The 6,981-nt window shown below is 31.1% G+C and overlaps 1 pseudogene; it reads left to right on the top strand.

The window, feature by feature from the left end:
* The first annotated feature begins 4,505 nt into the window (after positions 1-4,505).
* On the top strand, positions 4,506-5,773 carry LOC107777795 (vascular-related unknown protein 1-like; annotated as a pseudogene).
* Positions 5,774-6,981: the final 1,208 nt, after the last annotated feature.

The raw sequence follows: 6,981 nt of genomic DNA, 5'->3' as shown, positions 1-6,981 counted from the left end.
ATAGAATCCACTGTTGGAGGAACAGAAACTCGGCTTTGTTCTTATTCTTCGTAGAACCACCACGTTTGGAGGAAGAAGCCATTGGAAAGGAAGAAGATAAAGAGTTTGTGTTTGAAGAAAATTAGAAAATGGATGGAAAACAAGGATGCAAATTAGAAGCTCAAGCAATTGTGAATTGCAAAGGACAAGAAAGTTGCATATAAGTAAAATTTTGGCGGCTAAATTCATGGCCATGATTACCTCGATAACCGGCTAAAGATATGTTGAATCAGGGGATGGCGCGTGTTTGAGGCATTAAATGCGGACGTGCGTCTAATCAACTGTTAGAGATCTTTAGAGGGAATTATAGTAATTTTCGCCAAAAAAGTATTTCTACCAACTTCCCGGTAATACAAAGTTATGTCATCAGAAACCAGACGGACTATCTGTATAGGGTAAAATATGATATGACGCGCGACTGACTAAAAGGAGGACACGTGGAATCCAAGATGGAATGGCTAAGGACCGAACGCAGCCACTGCGCTTGTCACCGGAATGGATAACGTTCATAAAAGTGTATTATATGCTCTGCGCCCGATAGCATTTATTAAGAAATATTCTACAATATTTAAGAGTGACGGTCTGTTACAAAGAATTTGGCATTTACGCTCAATGTTACATCTTCATCAATGACCCACATAATTGACATTAAAAGAGGGCGCGATCCTAGGACCTTCTTCCTTAGATGTAACCATAAATAGTGAGCTCAGTTATCATTGTAAGGGATACGAAATTTCTGGCAATAACATATATTATATTCTATACAAAGCTTTATACAATTTCACTCTCTTGATTTTTGATCCCATCATTGTTGTGTTCAGAAACCGTGTTCACGGAATCATTATCTTTGCTATTTCATCTACATTCCAAGACTAAGTACTGCGTATTTCTTCAATTATTATATTATTTCAGGATTAAATTAGTTCACTTGTCTAGAAACTACGTATAAATTCAACTGCACTGTTTTACGGGTAAACACTTAGCCGCCCACACCCACCACCCATTTTGTTATAAGTAGGGGTGTATATGGACCAGGTTGGTTCGGTTTTTATCAAAACCAAACTAAACCAACTATATCGAGTTGGATTGGTTCGGTTTTGTCGGGTTTTTCGTTACTTAAATATTATTTCAATCTTACTTTGTTAAATATTTGATAAGTAAATATATATTTAGTAAAAATATAAAAAATTGACAAAAATTAACACATAATAGTTATTTTTTTAGTCGTCTGACAATAATTCTTCGTTGATGTACACTTTCTGGTTAACCGAATTTAGTAATTAAACATAAAAATAAATATGATACCTAAATATTAATAATCACTTCACATTAGAAAAAGATATAAGAATTTAATAGATCTTAACATATGATATAAATATGTAAGAACAAAGAGATAGTCGCATTTCAGTAACACTTGATAAGAAAGTGATCATACAACTCATTATTTAAGGTCATTAAATATGGAACACTTCATATTCTATTAAAATTTATATCCCGCAAGAGATTTCCAAATATTTTTAGACATTTTTAAAAGAAAATTATATATAAAATCTTAAAAGTATATATAAAAATTATATATTTATATGTCGGGTTGATTCGGATTTTTTTACTCAATATCAAACCAAATCAAGCCAAACCAAGTCGGGTTTTTTAATCGGTTTGGTTTGACTTTTCAGTTTGATACGACTTGTCGGTTCAGTTTGTACACCCTAGATGTAAGAACACAAAGCACTCTTTCAACACCCCCTAAAAAATATAAAAAAATAAAAAAGGAAACTTGAAGATCTGCTAAAACTGACGAAAAGCAATAGAATTTTTAAGGTATTCTGGATTCTCATATCTATTGTGCTTCTATGTTTATAGGCAGAAGTAAATTACTTGGGACATTTTTCTCATCCTCACCTTGTAAATTTGTTCATATATTGCTTGGAGAATAAACACCTGATTCTGGCTTATGACTTAATGCCTCGGGGCAATTTGGAAAATCATATGTTTAGAAGTGAGTTGAAGCCAAATTGGATTGGACCATGCTAGTATGTTAGGCCAATTGGCCATAAATCGCTCTCGACCATGCTAGTATGTTAGGCCAATTGGCCATAAATCGCTCTCAATCTTAAACTACTAGAATTGAGCTAGAGTAGCCTTTCCCACAATTACAAGTGTTTACCTTTTGATTAGCATGTTTTTTGCTAGTGCAGTAAAATTTTGGAAGGAAACTTTGGGGCGCACAATAACCATCGGCTTATTCGGAAATTGAACACTATTCTGGACATATCAAAATACGAGCCTAGCATACAATTAGGAGCGGAGCTAGTGTTTTGACTACGGGTTTATCAAACGCATTAACTTTGGCCCAAACATCGTATTTGTCTTGAAAAATTTATTAATTATTTATAATTCAATAACTTAAAAGACTTAAAATTTCGAACTCATAAGTTTAATAGCTCCGCCTCTGTATATAATATACATTCCGCATTTGTATCAAATCAAACAATTTTAACCTTATAAGTTATAACTAAAACAACACTTCACATTATTTAGTTATGATTAACTGATAAATATTTATATAAAAACATATATCTTGCTTTAATTGGTTTAACATAAACACCAAAATAAGTTTTTCTTAATCGTTATGCTTCTATAAATGTTGATCTGGGGTTGCAGACTCATTTAGAAATAAATTATGATGGAGCATTCGGTTGGACTTCATCCTCATTGTTTGATTTAGTCAAATTTATGTTTGTTTACTTTTATGAAACTTCTATCTAGAATTCTTTTGTTTACAATATCTTTTATAAAGTAAAAACGAGAAAAAAGAAAATTAAGAGAAGAAAAATGCACAATATATGGAACATTCTATATTAGATCAAGCTGCAAATAAGATATATAAATTTTATGTCTGGGACTTTTTTATTAAAAAAAAAAAACTATGTCTAAATCGTCTCTCTAGTAAATTATACTGTTCAATAAAATAAATGACAGGACTTTATCTATCTTACAAAAATAGTTGTGTCTTTATATATCTACTCCATTATTTTACCGCATGAAATAAACAAATAATTATGATTGAAACTCAACTTCTAATCAATCTAGTAAATAGATATTGTACTACATAATTTGATTTTGTCCCCTCGTGCTTGGAGCGGTAGCCTAGTTTCATATTCACGTTTGTATTTGTTTAGGGTAAATGTCATCTTTCTGTTTGTTTTCTTCTTTAAATTTTACATAGAGAAAAGGGAAGAGAAAGAGGATATAACTTTATGGGTTTCGACCTTTCCACCGTATTGGCGTAAGGTGGACGTGTGTAATATGCTAGAATCCTATTTTTTTTGTATAAACTTTATATGTTTGAAGAATTAACCCAAACAGCCGTCTAACCACTTAAACCAAAAATAGTCGGTTGAGATATAATATATGCATAATATATGTATAATTATGTATAATCAATGTATAACCTATGTATGTGGTTAGAAAAAATAAACAATGAATATCGCCGGCTATTTGTGTAAAGAACCCATTATTTTTTACGGCGACTAAAAATATATATTTTTCAAAATTTTCCCTAAATAAATATTCTAGCTCGCCTTATTTATAGGTAATGCCGGCCAGTTCAAGTTCAACAAAGGCTGAACTCTGAAGCCATAACAAGACAAATTCCTTGCTATATGAACGCCATGACGATCTTTTCTTAGTTAAGCAAACCTCTTTCTAGTTTTGTATTAATTAATGGTATCTATTAGTAGGTTAAAGTCATTGAATCTATAAAATATTCTAGAATAAACCAACAAACATTCCTCTTCTCTAAGTTCTCCCTCTTCATTTTCTTAAAACGAATTAAAAACACATCGCTGGCCAATTCTTTCCACGTATAAACTGCGTAAGAATAATAGTATGAACACTAGTGCACATAGAATTTGAAATAGTTCATGAACCTATTCTCAAGTAATCTAATTAATTAATGTCTCCCCCAAAATATGTTAATTAATTTTATGATTGTAGATAAATAAAACGTCACAAGAGCCTACACACCTTTCTGTTTATACTTTATACCAATGGGTGACCAAAAATGGCTTTAGCATTAGACAATATCGTTTAAATAGGTGCAGGGCTAGAATATTAGCTATAGGTTCGGTCAAATAGTTTAATCAAATTTTGTCCGATACTCCCTTTGGAGTTTGATTAAATCTGAATTCGTACCGGATAGTCTCATTCGGGATAAAGCTCTCCCTATAATTTAGAATCCATAAAGTCTGTCTCGGCATTTAAACAACAAAGGTCAACCAATATCCTCCATCTCTCCCTTGAAATTTCTTTTCCTTTCTGCACGTCTGTCACATTAGGCCATCTCCAACCTTGCCCCCATCCTCCATAATGGGGGAAATATTTGGGGGAATTTAGCTCCCACCTATTTTGTTTTTCCTATTTTCCTTATTTATACACAGTCCCTATATAAATGGGATGAATATATATCCCTTAAACCACATACTTCAAGAAAAATGGAAGGTTCAAAGAATTCAAATTTTGAGATGGAAGCAGCAGCTGAAGAAAGTGGATGGACAACTTATTTGGAGGATTTTTCAATGAAGCAAAGGGAAAATAATAGCTCATGTAATTCTGATAGTTTTGGCAGTCCTTCTTTGTTATCTGATGCTGCTTCTCATGCTGCATGGAAGATTAATTGTAATACAAATAATAATTCATGCTCTCCTCCCATGCATGTTCTCCTCCTCCCATGGGTGGTTCACCTTTTCTTAAGAGGTTGAATTTGAAGAATAAAAGAAACAAGAAAATTTCTGATCCTGATTTGGAAGACACTGCTAGCTCACCTGTCAATAGTCCAAAGGTCACCTACAACCATCTCCTAATTTTTCTTTATGTTTCATATTCTTTTTTTGTTTGTTTTTGTTTTCCTCCACAATATTTTATATGGTATCTTTACATAAATAGCTAGACGAATTACTATTTATTTTTCTACCGATATGCTAATTATCTATGATTATACACATATTATATATATTATATATCCATCAGCTATCTTTTGTTTAAGCGATTAGATAAAGGAGTTGGATGAGCGGCTACTTAAATTATTAAACCTTCATTTCATATTGAGATATGTTGCTTTATTATGACAGGTAAGCAGTTTTAAGCAGATGGACACCAATTACAGAACTGAAAATAGTAGTATTGGATATTTCCAGGTAATTAATCTTTTCCTTTTCAAATTCCAACATTTACCACTTATATATTGATCTTTATGGAAAAATAAAACTATGGTTTGTGGGGTTTTCCCAGAAGACTTGAACCATGTCTAAAATGCTACTTTTGGGTGTTTGATTATTGTGTAGGGAAATGAAGGTGGCTCTGGACAAATCCAAGAAATGCAAACAGTTGAGATAAACAGCACATCTTTTGATGAAAAAAACAATGGGTATATAGAACTAAAGAAGAAGGGACTTTGCTTGGTACCTTGGTCCATGATAGTCAACCACCATGGCTGATGTAAATCTTCTTTTTTTGTACTTTTCTTTTCATTTGTTTTTTTTATGTGTAGGGGGAGAAGGAAGAAGGGGAGTGAAAACATGGTATGTGAATTGTGAAATGTAAAAATTGTTCCTACCATTATTATTGTTACAAAAGGAAACTAGAGAAAAGAGGAAGCAAAATTTGTAAATAGAGCTTCTCTTTCTCTTGGACACGTTTTATGGGAAACAGTAAAGTATTACTATTGTTTATAGCTGCCATTTGAAATGTTTGTATTTTGGGAAATCTTTTAATGACAGAAGAAAATCAGGTTCCATTTACCCCCCAAAAAAAAAAGTTGCCTTTTCCATATTTTCTGCTAAAAGATTGAGTTGGTTGAGAAAGATTTGATTTAACAGTTAATTTATGACATAGGTTCAATTTGCTGGTTAGCTAGTGATTAGGGATGTACAAATAAAACTGATAATCACACCAAATCGATAATTCGAGTCAAACAGAGGAAAAAAAATCGATTATAGTTCGGTTTGATTTGATTTGATTTCATTTGGTGTTGGGAAAAACTCCGACCATAATTGATTTGTTTTAGTTTTAACTTAAAAAAAATCAAATTGAAACCAAACAAACCCGACATTACATTTATAGAAATTATAAATATATTTAATACATAAATATATTTATTGTACTTACCAAAAAAATATTTATTGTACTTACCAAAAATATATTTATTGTAGTGTAATTTATAAATATTTTAAAAATATTTTCATAATTTTATCTTTTAAAGTATTATTTCAAGCTTGGGCTTAAAATTTTTAAATGCTCCAATAAATTTTATTGCCCATAAATATTAGTAACTCAAATAAAGTTCAAACCAAAATTAAATACATACTAATGCTATAAAATACATTCAATTTAATACTAGGAAGGATAATAGTGTTGGATATCTATTTTTTAGTATTTTTATGATTCAGATAAAATGCATTAACTTATTTATATTTTTTTCTTTAGTGTTTAATCATGTAATAGTACTTATTAATTGTACTAACTTTAGCATGGTTTAGTACTTTTAGTTTATATTCATTTTTATTATGGCTTATTCATTAACAATATTTATTTATGCGATTTTATTATCTTTATTGTTAAATATTTTAGTACAATGTCATGACTCATCTCATATTTTATGTTATTATTTTCTGGAAAACATCTTATGTAGTTGTGTTTTACTAGGACTAAAGAAATATTTGGAACAGAAATTCTATGTTTCATGCTATGAAGACTTTTACCGAAAAAAATCCGAAAACCCGAAAAAATCGACATTAAAAAATCCGACTTTGTTGGTTTTGTTTGGTCTTTAGATTTAATACCCGGATACAATTGGTTTGGTTTGATAATTATAAAATACGAATCAATCCGACCTATTTACACCCCTACTTGTGATCACAACTAGCTAGCTACAAAATTCTT

The sequence above is a fragment of the Nicotiana tabacum genome, chromosome 13 (assembly GCF_000715075.1).
Source record: "Nicotiana tabacum cultivar K326 chromosome 13, ASM71507v2, whole genome shotgun sequence".
NCBI lineage: Eukaryota > Viridiplantae > Streptophyta > Magnoliopsida > Solanales > Solanaceae > Nicotiana > Nicotiana tabacum.
Note: the sequence above shows the minus strand (reverse complement) of the source record. Positions and strands in the feature narration are given on the sequence as shown.